This window comes from Pleurodeles waltl, chromosome 9 (assembly GCF_031143425.1).
Source record: "Pleurodeles waltl isolate 20211129_DDA chromosome 9, aPleWal1.hap1.20221129, whole genome shotgun sequence".
Taxonomy (NCBI): domain Eukaryota; kingdom Metazoa; phylum Chordata; class Amphibia; order Caudata; family Salamandridae; genus Pleurodeles; species Pleurodeles waltl.
The window spans coordinates 420,083,521-420,109,537 of record NC_090448.1 but is presented as its reverse complement, the minus strand read 5'-3'; the positions used below and the strand labels follow the sequence as shown (position 1 = coordinate 420,109,537).

The following is a 26,017-nucleotide window of genomic DNA, read 5'->3' as shown; positions in this document are numbered from 1 at the left end:
TCCTTGTCCTGTATGCCACAGATCAGTCTATTTCTTCAGGCCGCTATTCGAAACTACAGGCCTCTGGCTCACCTTCTCCAGGCTACCAGGATGGGCCCCATACGGAACAAGCTCCAGCGTTTTCCTCATTGCCATGACCGAGGATGCACTTTTGTTCTCGCTTGGGGGTGATGCCTTACTCTCGACTCCCCACAGGGTATGCTTTGGGGGGTGGTTTTGCTTAGCTGCACCACCTAGGCACCTTCCCCTTGAGCGCCTCTTGAGTCTCTGTGCTCTCTGGTTTTGCAGCTCCACAGGATTTCCAGGCATGCACAGCGCCTCCGATGGCTCTGTCCTTGGTCACAAAAATGGGCCTCTCACTAATCAAGCCTCCTGGTCACTCCTGGGGGTACGTTGCCAAATCTATGGGGCCTGCACTGTCAGGATCTGGAACGCTACTGTCGTAACGGCTCTTGACTAGGTCCTGCCTAGATCCTCACCTGGAGCATCCTCCGGGGGCTGCATGGGGTTTCCAGGGTCTTCTTGCTGTGCACTTTAGGAGTGCTGCTCTTCACAGAGTGTCCCCCTCAGGTGTACCACTTCCTCTACAATCCTGCCATTATAACTCATGGCTCTGACCAAGGACAGCATCCCTGAGCCCCATGGCCTTCACTCCTCCCAAGATGCCCGCTGGGCCAAGTCTCACTGCACCTCCCCAGTGGCAGTCATATTGCACAGAGTAGCTGACATGCAGCCGCCACTAATCTGAGGGTCAGTTCTCTCGCCCTCAAGCACACTTACTGTGCTGGGTGGATACGATCCCTCAGGATTGCATCTGGGGTTGCTGAGGCAGACTGCACTCATGTCTACGTTGCTGTCTTGCTAGGCCACACCACCTGTGCATTTTTTTTTTATGTCTTAGTTGATTAGACTCTTGGTATCCTACTCTCTCTTTCTAGGTTTCCTGTAGTACTGAAAAATATTATTCATAGTACCAAAAATGTTAGGTTGTTTTGCTCCATCTTCCACAAAGTTTATGAACGGTGCTGAAGTGTTAATGCATGTTGTTATCTTGGTGGGCCTGATTTTTACCATTGACTATCTTGACAGAGCCCCAGGATTTTTTTTTTTTTAATCTGTTTTATTCTTCTTCTTAAAGAAACAGTTAAAATATTTGGCATAAACGTGGATAATGGGTTTACATGTCAGGACAAGATGCATTATTATGTATATATCAATAACATATGCATTATATGCAAAGGCTGCATTAGGGCATAGAGTACACCGTACTTATGAATGGCTGTTGTAACAGTAGACAGGTATTGGGTCACATTCAAAGAACAGTGGACCTGTGCGTCTCGATTCACAGGCGCCGTTATTAAGAGTTCTCAGGTTTCCTTTTGTGAGGCCTTCGACATGTGGTGTTGACAAATAACACAAATCTTCAACAGATTCTTCAAAGAAAAAGGGAAAAGGGACAAACCAGCACAAACTGAGTTTCTCCAGCCCTCCTCTTACTCCCCCAATCCCCCAAGTGAACCAATGATGTGGGCTTGTCTAGTTAGCGAACACAACAAACCTTAAATTGGATGAGGGATGAAGGTGGTAAATTCAACTTGTGCACTGTTGGTGGAGTGTTAACTTTAGACATTACTGCTGCCTAACCCAAACCCTCCACAATGTCCGCCTCACCCAAAACTTCCACAACTTCCAGGTGATCTGAGTCTGGATGCGGCTCCTGTTGCAAGTCATGCAATATAGTATCCCAATTGGCAGCTATAGGGATCTCACGTGGCCCTAAAGTGTCCTCTTTGTTCATCGCAATACTCTCTGCTTGGGCCCACACCAGATGAGATTGTTTCCAGGCCACTAGGGAGGGGGGCTCAGCTCTCAGATGATTTCCAGCATCTTGTGATTAAGTGCTTAGCAGCAAGCAGACCCAGATCGAGAAAGCGGGAAGTGACCTTCTCTCTCTCACTTCTGCGGGAGAGCCCCAAGATGCATGTCTCCCACGTATTCGGTGCTGTGTGTCCTGTGCAGGCTGTCAATTGCGCCAGTAAGCAGTAAGGCTGTTGCGGCAGTAAGCAGTAAGACATGGACAGGTCCATAACATCTAGGAGATTGGAATTTAATAAATGACATTTGAAGCAGTGGGCATCAGCACAATGCAAATATCGGTTTACCGTGGCAGGGGTGAGGTAAGCCCTCTGGGTAATGTAGTATTGGATGAGGTGGAAGCGAGTGTTGCGAGGAACACAGACAGGGCTTTCTAGCATGGCAGCCCATTCTTTATCTGTGCACGGACTGGCCAAGTCGGCCTCCCAATGTTGCCTCATGGGTATAAGTGATATTTCAGTGAAGTTGCAAACCACCTTGTGAGGTGCCTGCCTGTCCCCATAACGTGCAGATATTGGACAGTGAGATGTGTTGGGGGCTCCCTCGTCATGTCTTAACATTTGCTGCCAGTGCTGCAAATAATGAAGTGTGCAGGAGAACCTGTCATGGAGGTAGGCCCTTCTCTTCCATTAGTGTGTCATAAGGTACTAGTGCACTGTCTCAACAGAAGTCCCATAGGGTCTAAAAGCCAGCACCCAGCCAGGCTGGGAGCTCCACAGATGAGGTGATGTTACTACCATGTGGTGTGCCTAGCAGGGTTAGCGCGGATGCATATGAGGTAGCAGTTAGTGTGAGGGACAGGCTTCGACTGTAGCACTGATATGCGACTCCAAGAAGCAGCAACTCTGGTGGTTTTCCGCGAGTACAGGGTTGAAAAAGTCAGAGTATCGCTGAGAGGGTCCACGCCGGTAATAACAGGGCAGTGTCTGAGAGTTGTAACCCCACCATCCACTTAGCTACCCATGAAGCTCAGATGCAAGGTAATACTGTTCCATATTAAGTACTGCAAACCTACCCTGATCTGTAGGTGAATATAGTTTTGACAGTGCCACTCTACAGCAAGATTTGTTCCAAATGAACTCTGTCATGGTTTCCTCAAAAGAGCGGAAGAAGGGGTGTGTGATATCTGTAGGGGAAAGTTTGTGAAAAAGTATACTAGTCGAGGACCACCATTTGTGTAGCACTATGTGACCTATAAAAGACAGTGAGAATGTTCACCAGAAGGACATCTGGTATCTTATAGCTGTTGTTGGTCTCTCAAGATTACCTTCTAACAAGTCAGTAGGTTGAGGGCACACCCTGAACCCTAGGTAACGAAACATGCTGGGTTGCCATAATACAGAGACACTACTAAGGACAAAGGTAGGGTCGGGGTATGAAGGGGCAAACGGTGCAGACATGACTTTGTCCAATTAACCCATAGACCAGAAAGGGCGGCAAATTTATTGAGTATCCACGCTAGTATATCTGGAGCCGACCGTATATCCTAATGTACAGGAGAAGATCATCAGTATATAGAAAGATCGCATGTGTTTTATCTTTGTGGGGAATACTCCAGTCTGCACTTTTGGGCCTGGATAGCTGTGGCAAGGGGTTCTACGACTAAAGAGAAGAGTAACTGAGATGATCTGGCATCCTTGGCAGGTGTCTCTGCATATTGGGATTGGGTCTGATATTTAGGAGCCTGTTGTGACTCTGGCTGATGGCACTGTATAACGTAGTCGGATCAGGCAGAGAAAAGGACTACAAATACCGTACCAAGACAAGATGTCAAACAGATAAACCCCATTCCAGCTAATCAAAAGCCTTTTCAAGGTCTAGTACCAGACACCCGGAGTGGGGCCAGTGAAGTGCAGAGTATTTTGAGACACGGAAGAACCGTTCCAAGTTCAACGAGGTGGTGCGTGCTGGAAGAAACCTGTTCTGATCAGCATGGATCAGAGATGGGACCAGGGGCACCAGGCAGTTTGCTTGTGGCATTTCTATCGGATATAGGTAGGGAGATGAGCAAGGCCTCACGCAATGACTCGGGAGGCAGGAAGTTGAGAGGGCTGCTTCATATAGGGGAATATTCTAGCAGTCAATACAGGGGCGTAGGCTTTGTAGTATTCAACTGGTAGGCCATCTAGCCCCAGGGTCTTGCATGTCGCTAAGGCCTTAATGGCCTCATATTTAAAAAAAACATAATGGACTCATCTAATTCTGTACAGAGTGTACAGGAGGGGCAAGTGGAGTGTGGAAAAAAATGCATCAAGGTGCTCTGAACCGCAGTCTGTGACCGATTGATAGAGTGAGGTGTGGTGGTGTGTCAGTTTCACAGTCATTTCGTGTTGGGTGTGAAAAAGGCGACCTGCCGAGGAAAGTAGTGAGAGAATGCATTGCCTAGGCTGGTGCTGGAGTATCAACCATGCTAGAAGGCAGCCCGCATGATCAGACATTGCATGGATGCAAGATGAGTGTGCAGTATAATTCAGACATCGCAGCTGCTCCAGTAGCAAAGAATGCTTGTGACGCGCCTCTGCTAGTCGTTGGGTGTATGTCGAGTCAGTTACTGAATGCATCTCAGGAGCGTTCGCTCGATGCATGTGATATCGCCTTCTAATTGTTTGGGAATGTTTCAGCCCAGCCCCAAACAGTTCCCTCTGATGGTCACCTTTAAAGCATCCCATTCAATTAATCTATCAATGGCAGACTTATTGTTGAGCTCGAAGAATTCAGCTTTGGCAGTGCCGAGAGATTCGTGGAAGAGTAGGCCCTCTAGCATTGCATGTTGAAGACACCATGTGGGTATGGCAGGTATGCTATCTTCCCATGTGAGTTGTAGGAATTGAGGGTTGTGGGCTGAATGTATGCACCCCAAATAATCAGTGTTTTGGAATGTTGGAAGGAGGTTGGGCAACCCTACAATTAAGTGAAGTCTAACATGCCAATTATGTGGCGAGGAGTAGAAGGAGTACACGCGCAAAGTAGGGTTGCGGACATGCTATATGTCCACAAGTTGCCAGTGTAGGAACTAGTTGCCTAGCGCTTGGGCATTGGATGTGGCTAGCATGCGTGGTGGGAATGGGAGGAGCGGTCTAGGGGTGTATCGAGGACAGAGTTGAAATCACCCCCGAGGAGCCACAGGATCTCACTCCATCAGGACATTTTATTGGCTAATGCATGCAGGAAAAATGTCTGGCCAGTGTTGTGGCCATATTATGCCCCCAACAGGAGTCTGCTGCCATCTAGGTGACTATGTATTAGTGCATTCCAACCATCAGCGTCTACCGCTACCTCATCTGCTTCAAAAAGGATTCCTGGTTTCACCCATACCGGCACTCCACTGGCTTAGGAGGAGTAGTCAGTAGCGAACACTTGACCTCCCCACCGCCGTTGGATTCTGCGGGCTTCAGTCAGTGTCATGTGTGTCTTCTGTGATAGCACTATGTGATCAGATCTGCCCTTGACATATGAATATTCAGCATAACAGCGCAAGGGTGTATGCATGCCCCTCCCATTCCAAGTGAAGATGTTAGTGTGGTTAATGTGGGAGATGTGTTACTGTCCTGTCTACGGCTAGCCCAGGGAGGGCAGAGATCTCTGCAGTGGTATTGATGGGCGAGGGCAATCAGGGGGGCTGGGTACTCCCGGTCAAACTGTCATAACTGGGAAAGAAAGAAAAGCAAAACAAATAACATCATCAGACCAGAGGGACAACAGGTATCCGCCCAAACTGCCAAACTACCAGTGGCAAATACCGCCATTGTAGGTCGGGTAAAGGAAGCCAACTGGGACGGTGCGAAAGCCAATGATGCATTGTCCTTCGTGTGTAGGATGTAGAGATACCAGCTATAGCGATATGTGCACATACAACAGCATTATATAACATTATAGAGACTACCTTCATGTCAAATGGATCGGGCATCCTGATGTACTAGGTTACCATCAGCTGCAATAGAAGAGTGGTTTGCTTACGTATAAACAGTACAATACAAGTATAAAACAGCTAACAAGGAAAGAGGCAGTACTTTAGGAGGGACAGTTGTCAATGAATCATATGATGGCATCAGCAGTTTGGGGGTCACATCAGATGGGGCCAATGAGTCTGCCTTAGAAGACCATGTGTTAGAGGAGCCATCATCGCTGAAGAATTTCATGTTGCTTCTGTCTGGGTCTGGACGTCTCTCTAAGATTACTTGCTCCTGATTCAATGCAGAGCTGGGCTGTGAGTGTCAATGCTTCTGTCTGCGGTGTCAGCAGTGGGAGCCCCCTGCTGCGCCCAAGATCTCACCACCTGAGTGGGCGGAGGATGAGAATCTGCAATCCCAGTGGACTTCAGGCAGTTCCATGCCTCCTCAGCAGAATCAAAGAAGTGTGTGGTCCCGTCTGTCAACATCCAGAGATGGGCAGGGTATAGGAGTGAGTATTGTATGTCCCTTTCACGGAGATATCTCTTGATGGCTAGAAAGGAGCTCCTCTGCTGCTGCACTTCCATAGTGTAATCAGAAAAATCATGACAGAGGTGTTGTTCTCTTTTTTACTTGTAACTTACACGCCTCCCATAGGATGGAGTTGTGATCCCTGTAATTAAGTAGTCCAAACAGAAAAGGCCTGGAATTGGTGCCGGGTGGTGGTCAGCGGCCAGCACTTGGTGAGCTCATTCTACAGAGAAGAAGGGGGAGAGCGACGTGCTGGGGTGCAGGTTATGGATTCGGGACACGGTGTAGGCCACAACATCTAGACACTCCACACCTTATGGAAGACCAAGCACTCGTTTGTTGTTTCTTCTAGAACTGCCCTCCACGTCCTCTGCTCTGTTTTCAAGTGTGCATGCACGGTCCATCAAGGCCTGCAACAGGAACGCTGATTTACAAGTTGTCCATTGGAGTTCAGCCAGCATGTACTTAATGCCGTGTACCTTGTCAACCAGTTTACGGTGATCGGCATGTAACAGGATAAAGGCCACCGTCACTATTGATTCTGCTTTCGAGTGATATGTGCCTGTGCTTGACAGCTGCCCTGATTTTCTTCACAGCCTTGCAACACAGTGTCCAGTTTAGTACCAAAGGATACAGCTGAGTCAGGTGGCACTGTTGCCACTAGGTCTCCAGGGGGCCGCCCCATAGTTGAATTTTTTAAATTTTTTAATTTTATTTTTAGTTAAGGTACAGGTATACAAAAATAAAACAGGAATTATACCCAAGTAGCATTAAGCAATAATAATCGATTTTCCCCTTCGGCTGGTGGCATCGCTTTGTCCTCCTCTAATCCCTTCATGTTGGCCGATTGATTATATTTGTCCATAATATTTGCTATGTTCGCCCTGATTATAGAATCAGCCAAACATTCAAAAAACCATCCCTTAATCCCGTCCCGATATATAAACACATCCAGGTTGCAATTATTTTGAATGGTGTAAACACATTATTAACAAACAGTTCTTTACTACGACTCACGACTTCCCTTTTACTTGGCCTACTATTCCACTAAATACTGCCATATAGCTGTAAACCTTTTACACTCCTGACATGTTTTGAGTATGCTTCCTCATATTTCTTGGTTCTTCACATTTTGTTCCACCAGTTCTGCATTGTAGGAATTGTTTGAGTCCGCCAAAACTGGAGTATTAACGATCGAGCTACTGCAAAAACGATCACTATAAAATATTGTTGATATTTAGCTAGCTGGCTCGTTTTCTCGGATACTCCGAACAGGACCAGACTCTGTTCAAGCTCAATCCTTGTGTTAGATCTGTGATATATGTTATGTTATTTATATAGCGCATGGCTACCCGTAGGTGTAGGAAAGTACCATCTTGCCTGGCATGTTCCCCCCATATTTCACGGTATATATGTTGTGTGTATGTGTCACTGGGACCCTGCCAGCCAGGGCCCCAGTGCTCATAAGTGTGCCCTGTATGTGTTCCCTGTGTGATGACTAACTGTCTCACTGAGGCTCTGCTAACCAGAACCTCAGTGGTTATGCTCTCTCTGCTTTCTAAATTGTCACTAACAGGCTAGTGACCAATTTCACCAATTCACATTGGCATACTGGAACACCCTTATAATTCCCTAGTATATGGTACTGAGGTACCCAGGGTATTGGGGTTCCAGGAGATCCCTATGGGCTGCAGCATTTCTTTTGCCACCCATAGGGAGCTCTGACAATTCTTACACAGGCCTGCCACTGCAGCCTGAGTGAAATAATGTCCATGTTATTTCACAGCCATTTACCACTGCACTTAAGTAACTTATAAGTCACCTATATGTCTAACCTTTACCTGGTAAAGGTTGGGTGCTAAGTTACTTAGTGTGTGGGCACCCTGGCACTAGCCAAGGTGCTCCCACATCGTTCAGGGCAAATTCCCCGGACTTTGTGAGTGCGGGGACACCATTTCACGCGTGCACTATACATAGGTCACTACCTATGTATAGCCTCACAATGGTAACTCCGAACATGGCCATGTAACATGTCTAAGATCATGGAATTGTCACGCATTGGGGAGACAATTCCATGATCCCCCGAATCTCTAGCACAGACCCGGGCACTGCCAAACCACCTTTCCTGGGGTTTCACTGCAGCTGCTGCCAACCCCTCAGACAGGTTTCTGCCCTCCTGGGGTCCAGCCAGGCCTGGCCCAGGAAGGCAGAACAAAGGATTTCCTCAGAGAGAGGGTGTTACACCCTCTCCCTTTGGAAAAAGGTGTCAGGGCTGGGGAGGAGTAGCCATCTCTGCATAAGCCAGTCTACACCGGTTCAGGGATCCCCCCGCCCTGCTTTGCCGCGAAACTGGACAAAGGAAAGGGGAGTGACCACTCCCCTGACCTGCACCCCCCAGGGGAGGTGCCCAGAGCTCCTCCAGTGTGCTCCAGACCTCTGCCATCTTGGAAACAGAGGTGCTGCCGGCACACTGGACTGCTCTGAGTGGCCAGGGCCAGCAGGTGACGTCAGAGACTCCTTCTGATAGGCTCTTACCTGTGTTACTAGCCTATCCTCCTTCCTAAGTAGCCAAACCTCCTTTTCTGGCTAGTTAGGGTCTCTGCTTTGGGGAATTCTTCAGATACCGAATGCAAGAGCTCACCAGAGTTCCTCTGCATCTCTCTCTTCACCTTCCGCCAAAGAATCGACCTCTGACTGCTCAGGACACCTGCAAAACCACAACAAAGTAGCAAAGACGACTACTGCAACCTTGTATCGCTGATCCTGCCGCTTTCTCGCCTGTTTCCTGGTGGTGCATGCTCTGGGGGGAGCCTGCCTCCTTTCTGCACCAGGAGCTCTGAAGAAATCTCCCGTGGGTCGACGGAATCTTCCCCCTGCAACCGCAGGCAACAAAAGACTGCATCACCGGTCCCCTGGGTCCCCTCTCAGCACGACGAGCGTGGTCCCTGGAACTCAGCAACTCTGTCCAAGTGACTCCCACAGTCCAGTGACCCCCCGCTAGACTGCCTTGCTGGGTACCGCGTGATTTGCAGCTGCTCCGGCTCCTGTGCACTCTTCAAGGATTTCCTTCGTGCACAGCCAAGCCTGGGTCCCCGACACTCTAACCTGCAGTGCACAACCTTCTGAGTTGTCCTCCGGCATCGTGGGACTCCCTTTTCTGACTTCGGGTGGACTCCGGTTCACTCCTCTTCTAAGTGCCTGTTCTGGTACTTCTGCGGGTGCTGCCTGCTTCTGTGAGGGCTCCCCGACTTGCTGGGCGCCCCCTCTGTCTCCTCATCCAAGTGGCGACATCCTGGTCCCTCCTGGGCCACAGCAGCATCCAAAAACCCTAACCGCGACCCTTACAGCTAGCAAGGCTTGTTTGCTGTCTTTCTGCGAGCTTCTTCACTACGTGGGGAATCCATCCTCCAAAGGGGAAGTTTCTAGCCCTCTTCGTTCTTGTAGAACCCACAGCTTCTACCATCCGGTGGCAGCTTCTTTGCACCCTCAGCTGGCATTTCCTGGGCATCTGCCCACTCTCGACATTGTCGCGACTCTTGGACTTGGTCCCCTTGTTTCACAGGTACTCAGGTCCGGAAATCCACTGTTGTTGCTTTGCTGGTGTTGGTCTTCCTTGCAGAATCCCCCTATCACGACTTCTGTGCTCTCTGGGGGTTATAGGTGCACTTTACACCTACTTTTCAGGGTCTTGGGGTGGGCTATTTTTCTAACCCTCACTGTTTTCTTACAGTCCTAGCGACCCTCTACAAGCTCACATAGGTTTGGGGTCCATTCATGGTTCGCATTCCACTTTTGGAGTATATGGTTTGTGTTGCCCCTATACTTATGTGCTCCTATTGCAAGCTACTTTAACTTTACACTGCTTGCATTACTTCCTTTTGCTATTACTGCATATTTTTGGTATTGTGTACATATATCTTGTGTATATTTGGCATCCTCATACTGAGGGTACTCACTGAGATACTTTTGGCATATTGTCATAAAAATAAAGTACCTTTATTTTTAGTATATCTGTGTATTGTGTTTTCTTATGATATTGTGCATATGACACCAGTGGTATAGTAGGAGCTTTGCATTTCTCCTAGTTCAGCCTAAGCTGCTCTGCTATAGCTACCTTCTATCAGCCTAAGCTGCTAGAAACACCTCTTCTACACTAATAAGGGATAACTGGACCTGGTACAGAGTGTATGTACCCCTTGGTACCCACTACAAGCCAGGCCAGCCTCCTACAGTAGGCCTCCCAGCGCCAATGGCGCAGCTCTGAGAAATAGGCTTAGGAATTATGCTTTGAATAGCCAAGTTTTGAATGCTCTCTGAAAGGAAAATTCATGGTTGATGAGGCGAAGGCTGAGAGGTAGAGAATTTCATAACTTGGCCCCACGATAAGCCCCATCTAGACTTCTTTACTCCAGGAATGAGAGCTAGGGCAGCTGTCAAGGACCTAAGCTGTCTAGCAGGTATATAAAAGGAAGCTAGTGTCCTAAGCAGTGAAGGACCTCTAATATGCAGGGCTCTGTGAACACAGCATAGGATTTTAAACTCTATGCGAGGTTCAACTGGGAGCCAGTGGAGAGAGGAAATCGCTGATCTGGCTGATTCGTGCCTTGGTATGTTTAGAAGCAAACAGGCCGAAGCATTCTGCACCAGCTGCACCTTTCTGATCACATATTTGGGGGATCCAATATATAAGGTATTACCTTCTTTATTTCCAACCAAAAAATTGTTAATTTGGGACAGTCTAAAAATATATGGCACCAGTTCCCCTCCCCCTGCTGATGGCAGCAAAAGCATTGATCGGGAATTGATGGAAATATTTTAGGTACCGTCTCAGGAGTGTAATAAGCCATCCATCTGGAGAGAAAAGACATTCTCTTATAGTTAGCTGCCCTCAACTATGTGTACCCCACTTCCGAAATAATTCTCCAATCTTCGTTAGATATTACACATTGTGTTGTTCTGAAGATTTTATTTCTGAAGTCTATAATTATTTCAGAGGCGGGTTGATCAGCAAGCAATCTGTACCAGTTCCCTGTACCAGATACTTTTTTTTTCTCCAAAAGAAGTATATGAATCAACATGTTTATTAAATATTGACAACTGACAGGTCAGAACAATTTTAGACAGTCAAAACCACTACACGCAGTACTAAAGATCAGTGCGGCATTAGTTGGTGACGTCCGTAGGATCTATATACCAATTGAGTAATAAAGTGAAGCAAACTGCCAGAGTATAATAGTCCAGTTGACAATATTATTTTCAGACCAAGAGACAGTGAGGAAACATGTGGGTCCGGAAAAGTGTGGGGGAGGGGGTGGTTTGGACGGGTCAGTAGAAAAGGCAGACATCTCTCACAGGGTGCAAGAGAGGGTGATGGGTGTTACTGCTATCGACCTAATGCAGGACCTCAGGACTCCTCGGAAAGGACCTGCAGTTAATGGAGGAGTGTATCCACTCTAGCACAATGGGAACTTTACGCAGGCCTCTAACTTCCTCCCTACGGAGCCCCACCTACTCAGCCTTACCCTATTTGAGGGTGACAGCATACAAGTAAGGCAGACCCGGGAGCTAGGCATCCTTCCACTTCATTGCAATGGCTCTTCTAGTGACAAGTAGTGCCAGGTCAGTGAAAAGGTTAGTGATGCTTCCCACCTTTCTACACCTTTATAGTCCCAGTAAACCCACTTCCATAATACATAGGTTCTCCCTCCTTGTGATGCTTGTCCCCCTCCACAATAACATTGCCTCTGGGCAAGTCCAAAACAAGTGAGCCGTGTCAGCATATTGGAAGTCACATCTAGGACAGGTTGGTGCTGTGTCATATATTCTATGTAAGCGCACAGGTGTGAGGTATGCTCTGTGCAAAGTGTTGTGCTGAATGTATTGAAATTTCGCATTGCAAGAGAGTTTACGCAGGTATAAGAGGATCCTGTCCCACTCTTTCTGTGTCAGGTCGTTGCCTGTATCTCGTTCCCAGTCTTGTCTGATGTGGTGCAATAAGTCTTGCAGGGTGTATACCAGTGCTAGCGTAAACCATGTGATAAGACGACGCCAGCTACCCACTATGTGGAGCTCGTGTACCTGGGGGGTGTGTGTTGGACTCCCTGCCTATAATTCACCAGTTTTGGTGTAATTTAGCCAGCAAGGTTCGATAAGCCTGAAATGGCTCAAAGGTAAGCTATGATCCACGCAAAGTTGCTCGAATGGGACAAGGGTATAATTTTGGAACAGGGCACCCACAGTGCCTATTCCCTCTGACTCCCAGAGTTCTATCCCCTTCCTCCAAAGGAGCTCCCTGATGGGGCGTATGGAGCTAATATGGATCTCCGGCATGCACGGCGTCAGAGTCGGGGATAGTCGTAGGCTTCTATTGTAACTGGTATGTGCTATAGTCAGGAGCATATTCAATTGTGGGGGAAGATTGCCCATTGGCAGCAGCAGTTTGTGGATCACCCGGCCGGCATGATTCAATGTGGGGAGGCCCAACTCCGTAAAGTGATGGCCTGGTAGCCACTATTGTAACTGCGCTGCCAAATTATAATGCTCAAAGTTAGGAGCACCCAGGCCCCCTTTTTCCACCAGCAGCTGCCGCTTCCAGAGGGCTACTCGTCGTCTTCCCTTATTCCAGATAAAGGTCCCTAACATAACATGGAGAGTACAGAATGTGGAGCTCAGAATGTAGACCGGTAAGTTATGAAAATAATAAAGGTGACGCCTGAGCATCACCATCTTGGATAGTGCAACCCGTCCCTGCAACATAACTGGAAGGGTGCCCCAAAACGTTAGTTGTGAACGTGTGGAGGCAATGGCACACATAAGGTTACCATCTATTAAATCCTGAGTACTATGGTAAACACAAATACCAGGATAGCGGAATGTGCCTGGCTCCCATCACACGAGGTGAGGCCCCACCATTAGGTGGTGTGGTGGGCAATCTGGGCTCAGGGGGAACAGGCAGGTCTTTATCCAGTTCACACCCAGTCCTGATGCCACTCGGAATTCATTGAGGGCTCTCTCTGTTCTTCTGAGTCCCTGTCTGATGTCCCGTTTGTAGATAAGGACATCGTTCATATAGAGGGAGACAGCACGTAATTCGTCCCCCAAGAGAATACCCCACTTCTCCCCATCATGCCGTAATCATTAGGCGAGATTTTCCATTTTCATCACGAAAAAGAGAGGTGACAGTGGGCATCCCTGGTGCGTGCCTCAGCTAATCTTTATCGGGGCAGAGATTAGTTGACCTATTTTAACGTGGGCTGTGCGGTATGTATAAAATAAATGAATGAGGCGTAGTAAGCGCTCTAGGGTGCCGAACAGTGAGAGCATTGCAAACATGTAGGTCCCATCCACGTTGTTAAACGTTAAATCAATCACTCGGCAGGCTGCATATGGTCAGCGGGCCGGCACTAACTCTATCACTCTATGTAATCTATGGATATTGAGGGTGGTTGAACGATTAGGGATGAAACCATTCTGATCTGCATGTACTAACTGGGGCATATGTTCTAAACGCCGACCAGCAATGACCTTGCTAAGTATCTAATTATCCGTCCTCAACATAGACAAAGGGTGGTAAGATGTCACTTCGAGAGGGTCTTTGTCAGGTTTCAGCAACAAAACTATAAGGGATTTGTGAAGTGTCTGAGGTAGACATCCTTCCTCTAGTGCCACTTCATATAACTCCAGTAACCTAGGGACCAGGAAGTCTTCATAGGCCTTGTAAAACTCAACCGGGATGCCATCTAGTCGAGGAGTTTTACATGTGGTTGATCCCCAGATGGATGCCGTATTTCTTTTTTTTTATATCTTTATTTGTTTTTATATAACATTTATAAACGATTATGAGTCATCATAATCATAACCGTCAACATTTAACTGTAGTACAACATAAGGAGGAGGGAAGGGCAACCAACAGCGGCAAGGCCAGGTACCCCAACTGTAGTTAACTATATTTGTGTGTAACACCTAATCATCAAAGAGATACAAAAAGGTCGGTTAGCAACTACACTTTCTTGTTCCCCACATAGTACCACAATGGGAGATGCTGATACTATTGTAATACCTCTATAGTGTGCCCCAATTGTGTGGTAGCCGTCGCAGTGTCAGCGTCTTGTGCTGTGCGGATATCACTGTCCTAGAGCAATGTTGCTTAATGATACATAGGAATGATGTATAAACCTTGTCAGGTATATGGTGTCCAATGTTCGTGGGGGCCTATAGTGCTCGGTGTACTTACTCATAGCCTGAATGCCATGCGCCCTCTTCTAATTGTGGGTGTGACTATGGTGATAGTATATATTTGTATTTCCTATTGCGCGCCAAACCAGACCCATTGGCTCCGGGGGAACGAGTGTAATTTTTAGCCTCAACCTTGACTATGAAGGTGTCCCAGAGCTCCAGTCCTTTTATTGTTACACCCCTGTCATTAAGAGAATGAAGTATGTGTGCTTCCGCCTTCGCCCACTTCAGCAAGTCTCCCAGCCATTGGCGTGTGTTTGGCACCCCTGGTGCTTTCCATTGCATTGCATTGCTATAAGGCGTTTGAATAACACAAACGCCAGATCAATACATCTGTGGGTTTGTCTATCTCTTCTTGACCTGGTGCGGATGTCTAACAGGCAGGATTCCGGTGTAGGATGCAATGTGTGACCTGTTAAGGAAGTGGTGTTGTGCCAAGCCCACTGTACAGGTGGGCAGGCCCATGTCATGTGATAGAATGTAGCGCCCGGCTCTCCACAGCGCGGGCAAACATGATTAGTCTCAGGGAACATTCGATGAAGCCGGTGAGGGGAAAGGTAGGTTTGGTGCAAGTAATTAAACTGGGTGTAAACAGAATCTAGGGTTACATGACAATTCCTTTACCATTCGAATCGCTGTGGCCCATGTAGGCTGCGCCAGTGGTTCATTGAGGACCCCATCCCATCTTGCCCGTGCTCCTGCCTGATCTGTATCCAGAAGTCCCAGGAGAGAGCTATACAACTGAGATTTCACGCATTTGCATTGACTCCGCATTGGGAGAGTTCTGTAGCCATTGGAGTGGCCACTGCAGCTGTGCTGCTGCATAGTACAGATCATAATTTGGCATGCCTAGGCCACCTTTCATGAGCGGGTGGTGTGTTGCAGCAAGTGCGACACGCCTTCGACCTGTCCCCCATATTAGTTTCAACATCAGACCGTTCAGGGTTCTGAAAAAAGATTGGGGCATTACTAATGGTAATGCAGTAAAGAAATATAGCATCCTGGGAAGTATGATCATCTTTGCAATAGCCACTCGTCCTAAGGGTGATAGTGATAGGAACCCCCAGAAACGTAGGTATCCCTTAATCGCGCGCATCGCACGTCCTAAATTGCCCTCCAGTCAATCTGTGTTAGTGTAATAGATTTGGATGACGAGATACTTAAAAGTAGTGTGGTACCATGGCAGTTTATATACTGGATGAGCATGTTGCACGCTTTCCTGTGTCAAGGTCAAAGGGAACAATCCAGATAAATCCCCAAATTGACCTAATAATTGTAAAAGCTCTGGGAGAGACGTTGCATATTTATTTAGAAATATCAACGCATCATCAGCACAAAGGGATACTATATGTTGTTTGCCACCTTCAAGTATCCCCCATTGTTGCGCCCTTAGTCGTAGCTGAGCCGCCAATGGTTCGATTGCTAACGCAAATAACAGCGGCAGTAAGGGACATCTCTGCCTGGTGCCCCAACAGATGGGGAAACACTCAGAAATAACCTGGCCTGTTTTAACCCGGGCAATGGGGCTGGAATACAATATTTCGACCCAACCCAAGAATCCTGGACCAAAGCACATGTTCTGTAAAGCCTCCTTGAGGAAAGGCCACCCGAGGGTGTCAAAGGCCTTTTCAATATCTAGCGATACTGCAACTCTATCACGATCACCCTAAAGAGTGCCTGACACTAACCGTAAAAGTCATCTCACATTCAGGGAAGTATTTCGCCCTGGTATGAAACCCGACTGGCCCTCGTGGACCAAATGAGTCATTAACGGTAGCAACCGGTTTGCAAGGACCATACCCAATAACTTGCAATCCAGATTAAGCAACAATAGGGGCATATAAGACCACACATCAAGGGGGTCCTGGCCTGGTTTGGGTAATACCACAATCAGTGCTTCACACTGTGAGTCTGTAAGTTGCCCCCGCGCCTCACATGGTACCTCCAGGAATGGTGCAGTTAATTGTGTGGTGGATGTGGTGTAATAATCCATTAGTAGCCCATCCATACCAGGGCTCTTGTTTCGAGCTAATTGACACAGGGCTGTTCGGACCTCATCAATTTCTATAGGTCCATCCAGTGCCATGCTCTGTAGCGGGTTGAAATGTGCAAGAGGGAGTGAGTCAAAAAACTCTGCTAGCTGTGAGGCCAGAGGGTCCGGTCTCGCCACATAAAGCATGCTGTAGTAGTGTCGAAAGGCATCATTTATGGCCAATTGAGTGTTGACCACTATTCCGGAATCTAGCCGCAACGCCCCAATAGGGGCGCGGTGCCGCTTGCTCCGGAGCAACAATGCCAGCAGCCTGCCAGAGCGATCGCCCTCCACATGTGACCTAGAGATATAAATGCGTAGGTGCTCGTCTACCTCTCTGTGGCGTGCGCTCTGTGTGCGGAGAGCTGCTAGGTCAGCTGAGCCAGTTGCTACCGTGCATTCCACCCTTCGCAGTTCTGTTCTTAGTGAGGCTAATTCTCGTACCAGCATGTTCCGTACTCCCCGTGTGGCTGCAAGGCAATGGCATCTTCCGACCACTTTGTGACAGTCCCACTCCGCTGCTCACGTCGAGGCTGTATTTCTGTGTAATTCAAAATATTGGGAAATGCAAGCCCTCACCTCCTGCCGGAAAGGATGGTCTACCAACATGTCAGGCTGTAGATGCCAAGTGGGTGTGGAGGTGTGTTGTCTACCCCAATGCATGTGGACCCCGGGGGGCAATGATCCGACAATGTCTTAGCTAAGTAGTCTGCCTCTGTAGTGTCATGGGCAAGGCCAGCCGGGCTCATCAGCAAGTCTGTACAGGTGTGTAGCCCTTGCACTGGGGAATAGAAGGAATATTCACCATCTTGAGGGTGTAAAAGGCGCCATATGTCATGGAGCTCTCTTTTGGACATCCATTGGCGAAGTTCACCCGCCATATTCATACTGAGAGCTCCCATCAAGGGCGGATGAGATCTATCTAAATCTACATTCGGTACGCAGTTGAAATTGCTACCAACCCATATGCAATTGGCCATGGGGTCCTGGAAAAATGGGGGCGTGATCGACCTCAGGAAATCCCCTTGCTTTGAGTTATGGACATATAATCCAGCTATAGATAGGGAATTGCCATCTAGGGAGCCCTCCAACAGCACATATCTGCCTTCCTTGTTCACCAGAGAGCGTTCAACTACATAGGGAACCTCCAGAGCTATACATATTAACACACCTCTAGCAAATGCCGAAGTCACTGTACCATGTGCCTGCCCATGCCATTTAGTTTTGATGCTACGCAAGTCTCTTTCTATAAGGTGTGTTTCTTGCAGAATCATTATGTGGACCCTGTGCCGTTTTAAGTATGCACGAATCCTATGGCGTTTAACTGGATTGGTCATTCCACGTAAGTTCCATGTTACCACTGTGAAGCTGTCAAAATTCATGTGTGTGTAAGTGTGTGGTAACTGGCATGGACCTCTGTCCTGTAATCACTGGGTATGTCTGCATCAAAGGACTCTGAAACCAGTAGGCCCCCGTATCCAACCCACTGCACCCCTCCCCTCCACCACTCAATGTCAGCGTTGAAAAACTACATAATATCAGAAAAACAATAAACAGTGTTCAACTCTCCGGGGTCACAGGCAAAAGGGCCTAGATGTCCCAATAACATGTTAGCACAACTGGTGCAGTTAGTAGTTATAGCTTGAGCAGTGTCCATTCGGGAATCCAGTCAAAGTGGGGGGGGCATTAGCGTAAGTGGTTTTCTTCATGTCAGCCCTTTTCAAGTGCCATGATCACTTCACCCACCCGGACCCCTCCTTTCACCGACCGAGAGCATGCACCCATGATCCTTCAGGATGACATCATTCAGCCGGGCAAGTGTAAATACAGACAGAGCAGAGGAGCCACTCCGAACGCACAACATCGAGAGAACTGTAGATCCAATGGAGTGGCCCAACAACGAGTCAGAGTCCGTTGCTTTATCTTCGCGGAGGGCAGTATATGGATTGGATCTGATCTGGGTCGCTTCTAGTAGTGCCTTTGCTCGGCCCTCAGCTGCCTGCACTCTGGAGGGGCTCATCTTGATGGAAGATCTCTTTTTGCATTGGGGTTGGGGTGTCAGCTAGGCTCCGTTCAGAGATTCCTCACAGTGTGATTTGACCAATCCTTTGGCATGCAGCCACGTCCATGCATCTTCCGGTGATGGAAAAATGTGAGTCTTTCCTTCGTCCATCACCCGGAGCCGAGCCGGATACAGCAGGGAGTAAGTGATGTTCCACTGACAAAGTAATTGTTTGACCTTGAAGTATGAAGTTCGCTTGCATTGCACCTCCATGGTATAGTCGGGGTAGGCCGTAATATCAGCGTTGTCGAACCTCCAGGGGCCCTGCGTGCAGAAGCACTGAAGAATCCGATCACGGTCCCGGAAATCGAGGAGACGGGCTATTAGCGGCCTTGGTGGTGCTCCAGTTCTTGGTGGCATACCCAGGATCTGGTGCGCTCTGTCAATGGAGAAGAAAGGGGGTACATTGTTTGCGAGCAACGTGGTCTTCAACCATGTTTCAAGGAATGATTCAGCATTAGATGCCTCCACACGCTCTGGAAATCCCAAAAAATGAATATTATTTCTACTTGAGCATCCCGCCGCATCTTCTGCCCTGTGTTGTAGAAAAGAGACTTCCGCCATCAGCTGTGTTACCTGGCTCTGAATGTCTTTAATCTCCGGTTGTACTGCTGCTAATGAGGCCTCGCTCCAAGACACCCTTTACTGTGGTCAAATCTAAGCAAATTGACCTTCTGCGCCACAGTCTATTTTTACTTCTAAAGTCATTTTGGTGTCCAGTACTGCTTGTAAAAGCTTATCAAATTGTGCGGAATGAGCCTGCAGAGTTACATTCATTTGGTGGAGGGTTGTCCGTTGTCTTTAGCAATGGTGGGCAGGAGTGGTATTGCTCCCTCTGCAAGTGGCAGCAGTCATCCTGCTTTTGGTTTAAGCATGAGTGCTACCGGGTGGGGGAGCTCACTTACTTGTGTGCTACTCCCCTTTTAAGTGTTTCCAGCTACCAATTAACTGAGCCAAAGACTGGTGGTATTACACGTGATGAGTTGCCGCTGCCCCCTCCCTGTTATGTCGCTTCACACACCTCGCAGTGTGATCAAATGGAGTCACTCTAGAATAAATATTCCTGGTGTTCCAGAGCTGGGCCAAAAAGTCCTGATCCTCTGCGTCATATTTGTCCTACACAGGCTATCAGTGAGACCTCCAGACAGCTGGTCAAATGCACAAGTCTCTGTTTATCACACAGTTATGTCGTTGTGATTACTGCCACTAGTGCCTATAAAAGGGACTGGAGCTCTCCCTGTGGTTCTCCTACTAGCCGTGTCAAAGTGTTCCGATGTTGAACCTCACCTCACCCAGTCCCCCACCGGGAGGTTCTCACTATGGGTGGTAATATCTGTGCCATAGGACCACACAGGATGCCAGAGGGGGGGAGGACACTTCCCCAATCCTCCAGAGAGGGCCATTGCTTATGGCGCGCTCTCACCTGAGTCCTGGACCCCTTCTCCCTTGCTCGTCTGCGCTGCATGTCTCCGTGCCTCTCATGCCCCAGAGGCAATGCCGTACTCCACCTCCGTTAACCAGCATCTTCATCGCAGGGAGTCGTCTTTTATGATTGGCGCGCTGACAGTCAGGGCCATGGTGCACTGCACCTCCTCTGTCCGTACAGCACCAAGCAGGACGTGGCAGGGCCCGCCTCTCGCCCCGGTTAGGCCGCACTGGCCGTCTGGCTCTCTGGTGCACAAGTTCTCACCGGCAGGCACAAATGAGTTGCCCGCCGGGGTCAAGGAGCTCACAATTCCGACTTCTGGAGGGGCCCGGAGAAGGTGTCAACCAGGATTGTTTCTGAGCTGGGGGCAGAGCTATTGAAGAAGCGTCCGCCCCGGTTGCCATCTTGGCCATGCCCCCCTGTACCGGATGCTTTACTCCTGATTAGAGCCCTCTACATCAGGTGTTCTTGGGTACTTGCCCTGCGTACACTGGCACTAAGAAAATGGGAGATCTGAAAAAAAAATCCAAATGAGTCTAGTTGACATATTTTCCAGCCTAGTTTTGACCTCCTCCCAAGAGATGTTTCTACCTCTGAGGAAAAAATACCCCATCTCTTTAAAGCCTTTGCTATTCCATTGGGTTATCACAGTTTCTCTAAGGTGTAGACCGAAGTATTTACACTCCTGTATTTGTAAATAGATATATCCTGACGGTATTTGTGTGTTTTACTTAAAATCTCTGCTCTTTTACTAAGATCGAAAATATATTTGTATCAGTTTTTCTGGGAAGTTTAGTGGTTTTAATGAATGCTGCGAGACTTATTGCGTAGTTGACATTTGTCGTGGTGTTGCAGGGTGGGTACCTGAATGTAGGCGGCCTATGGCCAACTGACGTGTATTGAGCATTAGAGGGGTCTGGATCTGGAAAAATGCACTTCGGGGGCCTCCGCTCCCGCTTGTTGCTTGTTGTGCAGGAGGGGTGCCATTGGCACAGCATATATAGCACAAGTAAGAGCTAAGGTCAGCGTCAAGAAAGATTTCTCCTTTCTTGTTGCTAACCTTATCCCAGTAATATAACCATCAGAGAGGGCCCTCTTGTGTGCGCCTTATTGAACAATGAGGTGCCACAGCACGAGCAGCCCATGGAGGCATCAGGAAGACGCACCCACGGAGAAGCGCAGGAGAGGCCGCAAAAAGTCGGGCCCCTCCTGTGCTCGCCAAATGGTGGGTAATGGGGCGCAGTACAAACAGCCCTGGCCTTGCGGTCATCTGGGTCAATACTGCAAGGGTTTAAGGACCAGTGTGTGGGTCAGGTTGGTAAGTTGACCCTGCCTCTACAGTTCGCCCTGCTTGGGCCAGCTTGCAGATACTTGTGGCTGGTTTACTATGTGCCTCCAGGTAGCCACCGTCCCCAGGGGCACATAAAAGCTTGTGGAAAAGTTGGTGGTTTGGTGTAGGTCCAAACTGACCTCCAGGCCCTGCTCACCATGACAGTTACTGCTGTATGAGCAGCCAGGCAGACCGGAGGTAGGATCTGATGAAGGCAACCAAGGAGAACCAATGACTGCTGTTTTTACTACAGATGATGTAGGGTAGGCACGCAGTACAGTCCGAGCCCAGCACGGGGTAATACTCAGCAAAGCTGTGGACTCCTCTGTGGATACTCCTGTAGTCATGCTGCACTGTCGTCACCTCTACCAGTACGGGCCCCCGTCAGGTGTCTGGTAGCGTTATGAGTGATCAGACAGCCTCCAGTTTGTGGCGCTGTGCTGCTGGAGACTTTGTGTGGTTACATATTGTGAATTAGCACAGTCTCCTGCAGTTACAGAGCATAGGCCATGTAGTATTTTTGTGACAGGCACATTTTCTGCCTACCACAAAAATACTACAAATTGTGAGGTTTTGGGCCACAAGGTTAGCATTTTTTTACTACAATATTTGCCACCCGAGCTACAAAATCCTTGGGGGGCTGTCCTTAGCATCTTAATGTACTTAGAAAGGTTAGATGCAGGTCTGAAATGTCTGTCAATCTTTGGAGGGGCTCTGATAGAGTAATCACCATTTTGCCTCCTTTCTAGCCATCTAGCATAAGGACATGGAAGTACTGGAAATCTCTGTGCTGAAATGTTCTATGTTGCTTTTTTGTGGTATACCTATAAAGGCAATGACCATATCTGACACGCTACTTGTCTAATGGAGAGTGGGCTGGAACAATACAGGGCAGTTGCCCAGAAGGAGATGGGGCTATCAGAGAGAAGTCAGTGTTAGAGAGATTACACACTCCAAGTACTAGTTAGACTACTGGTAAGGATTAACAGACAATGTGGACAAATCAACTTTCACGTTCTAGTTGGACCTCGATATTTAAAATAAATGCTTAGATATTGATGACAGATAATTATCATCTGTACTTCTACTTGCTCCTACACATTGATTGGTTATGCAATAATGATAGTGGCCCTATTACTTACTGGTAATCTTCATTACCTTACCCTGATACGTAGTCTGCCTTGTCCCAGTTTTTAGTTATGAGGCAGTTATGCCTCTGACATAAGATTGAACCACTGTAGGGTTGAAGATCCTTTCCGCTTGCAGACATTTTCTATATCTATTATGTTGGGCTATATGCCCCATCCCCTGCTAGTCCTCCAGTATTTACCAAGTTAAGCTTGATTGGTGCAACCTGAGAGGGAGGTATGGCGACTGGGACGCGGAGTTCTATGAACTGGGGCAATGAAAATTTCTGATAAATAATTGGGCCATTACTCCTTCATCTTCATCCTCCTCATCCTAGTCCTTAATTGTGAAGATTTAACAAACTGAAAAATTGCAACAACAAAAACAAACTCCTCAAAAGAAATTATGTACCAACAGTTACACCATTGTTGTTCTCAAAAACACTGAACTAAAAGCTCCTGCAGAATCTGTTAAAGCCAAACTGTAAAGCTTAACAAATGTTTGATAGGACAAACAAGTTTCATCCTTACAAAATTTGTGAAGGGAAGGTCCTCCTGCTTCTGCTTAAGATGCTGCCGCTTCTCTAGTTGATTGTTCCTAGATATTTGAAGGTATAATTTCCCACACTGATTTGTTTTCCTTGGAGAGCACCTGACGGACCCACCTACTTATTGTCTGGTTTGAAACCTTGTTGCCTTTGTTGGCTGACCCATGTGCTTCAAAAAGTGATTTAGAAGTTTTAAACACCTTTGTTTCTTCACCATCAATAACGTCCTTTTAACATCTAGCGAAGAAGGAACATCATTGTCTGCTTTTGAGTTAAAAGCTGCTGTTAACTCTCTCCAGTTGGATGACTGGGCTACGTATCATTTTGACCCACGACCCTTTCTTTCCTGTTCTCCCAGAGTTGTTCCCCAACTTCAGATGCTGGCATCTGTTGTAAAATGAGTCAGATGCATATTTCAACAGAACAAATCACTCTCCACTAGCCACCAAGCAAGCTGGTGCTGTGTGGAAGATCTTACAGGTATCAACTGCTCGTAGTTCTGAGAGCTCTGAGACTAGTGGAGAAGTACATGGCTTATCTAGGGTTTGAGATTAATTGTCACTCATGGGCTGCCATAATTCCCTGCACCTCCAGTCATGCTCTTGCTGCTATACAAGGCGACTGCAGAAGGTGACTGACCAGAGTTCTGAATTGCTGTTATTTGTGGCATGGTAGGAAAAACCTAGCCCATCAGAGAATTGAACAGAGCTCCAATTAAAAGTTTGGACCTGGTTTATAGTTTGGTGTAGGGGTTACTCGATCCTAAACATGACAGATATCCAGTTCGTCGTATTACAATCCTATTATAGCCTCTGGAGATTGTAATATAGTGGATGGGATATCCGTCACGTTTGTGACAAGTAAACCATCCACCAAACTCTAAATCTTTGTCTTGAGTTGGTTGGAGATGTGACTTTGGAAAATTGATGATAAATCCCAGTTCCTGAAGAGTCTTGATCACCAGGTGCATGTACTCTTGGGCATTTATTAAAGAAGGCAAAGACAACAACCTGTCAATGCTGAAAAATACAACTGCTTTTTAACTGAAGATATGCAACAACTGGAGCGAGTATCTTTGTGAAGACCCTGGGTGAAATCGCTAGGTCGAAAGAAAATGTACATACACCTTGTGTGGCTCACCTCTCGTCCGCGAGCACAGAGAAAAATACATGAGGACTGGCAAGGGAGGGGCATATACCCAATGTACTAGATAATAGAAGGTGGCTGCCAACAGAAGGGATCTTCGATCCTTAGCCTGGTAAAGACCTCTGTCAGAGGCAGTTGTGCCTTGCTGCGCTGTGAAAGGGCAGGGTGGTGTGCGGGTGGGGGGCAACAAAATAAACACAACAAAAAAAAACGTACCTGACTCCCGAGTACCCGCCGCTTCACTGGTCTTCATGCTGCACTGCAGGCACAGGCTCCCAGCCTGCCCTGCGGCCAATCCAAATGCTGCTGTCATACTGCTGGCAGCATTAGGATTGGCCGGAGTGCCCTGACTTGGCGCTCTCAGGCAGACTGGGAGCCTCTGCCTGCTCTCTCCAACCCGGCAACACAGTGTCGGGTTGGAGAGAGTTCAGTGCGCATGTGTGTTTGACCGCCCTGAGAAGGCCGGCCAAACACACATACACACTCCAAGCTAGTCACCCCCATGGCCCCGCCAGCATTAAAAATGAAGCAATAATAAACATAGTTTATTATCATTAAATTTGTAAAGTTTAACTGCTGCTGGTTCGGGTGATGGTCCTTTGCCATAGTGGAGGAGCCGCCGTTGGTCAGAGGACTAGGACCAGTGTGACAATGATGAGGCAGTAATATTCATTCAGTATGTACGATTGCAAGATCAGTACACATTCAGTATTACCAAACGTATCCATTTTCATAAACTGGACTGACAAGCTGGTTCAGCACACACGGATGTGAATGGCAAGGCCTACGCTGCTGGCGAAGTATCCCACTGAGATGCTTTGCTGCCTTAAGAAGTTTAGCCTCCTGGTTTACCAGTCATCATCTGCCCATACGTAAATCAAAGGCTCATCAGTTTTTAAGTGATATGGTGTGCCATAGGCTCAGACAGCTCCATGAACAGGGTACCTAGCTGATTCTTCATTCTCATGAGGCTTATGCCATTAACTTTACCATGCCGCCTCTCCCACCTTCCCCTGATGTTTTCCAAAATCTGTGGAAACTTGCCTTTTAGATAACCTGAGATAATGTTTTCCTCTCTTTCACAGACAGATCTCATGACGGGGAGCGAGCAACTGGAACTAGGCTGTTTGCGCTTTTTCTCCCAACAGCCTTTCTGTGGCCCATATAATTCCTTCAGATGATTCTCCAGTTACGGTCTGAGTGGGCTTCCCGGCTTCCATTACTGAGCCACAAGAAAATACACAGATGTCTTGAAAAACAAAAAGTAGAATGCATGCAAATTGTTAGTAGCTCTCTGCAGGGCCCAAGTTCCAAACAAGCATTTGCAATGCAATGCAATAGGTCTCGCATTTGCTTGAGTTAGAGCTATTGGCATTGTTAATTCATAGCTGGACTTTACTTGCCACATAAATTGGTCAACCCTGTCTGAAATTTTGTCTTTTCCTGCCATATAATTCCAGTGGCCCTACATATAACTATATCACTTCCATTTACCTTCTTCCTCTATCTCAGCAAAAAATCAAAATGCTGCCTTTTAGCATCATAATTTAAATATGCCATGTTAATTCCAATAGAATACCACTTTCATCACCCCACCATCAGAGTTGCTCGCTCTGACACAATTCCCCAAATAAAGACCCAAGACAGCCACAGAGGAGAAATAAACTAGAAGGGTCATCCAAACATATCAAAAGTGTTCAAACAGTCATAGTGTATTAAGGATGTTAAGGTGGCCTGAATTATGGTCATAATAAGGAGAGTTTATTAAAGCATATACAATTATCATTTAGGGCCAGATGTATGAAAGCATTTTGC

The 26,017-nt window shown here is 47.6% G+C and overlaps 1 protein-coding gene across 3 annotated transcripts in view; it reads left to right on the top strand.

Annotated features, from left to right (window-relative positions):
* SPTBN4 (spectrin beta, non-erythrocytic 4) overlaps positions 1-26,017 on the top strand; it is a 1,652,494-nt gene that overhangs the window by 667,874 nt on the left and 958,603 nt on the right. The gene's annotated exons all lie outside the window — the stretch shown is intronic.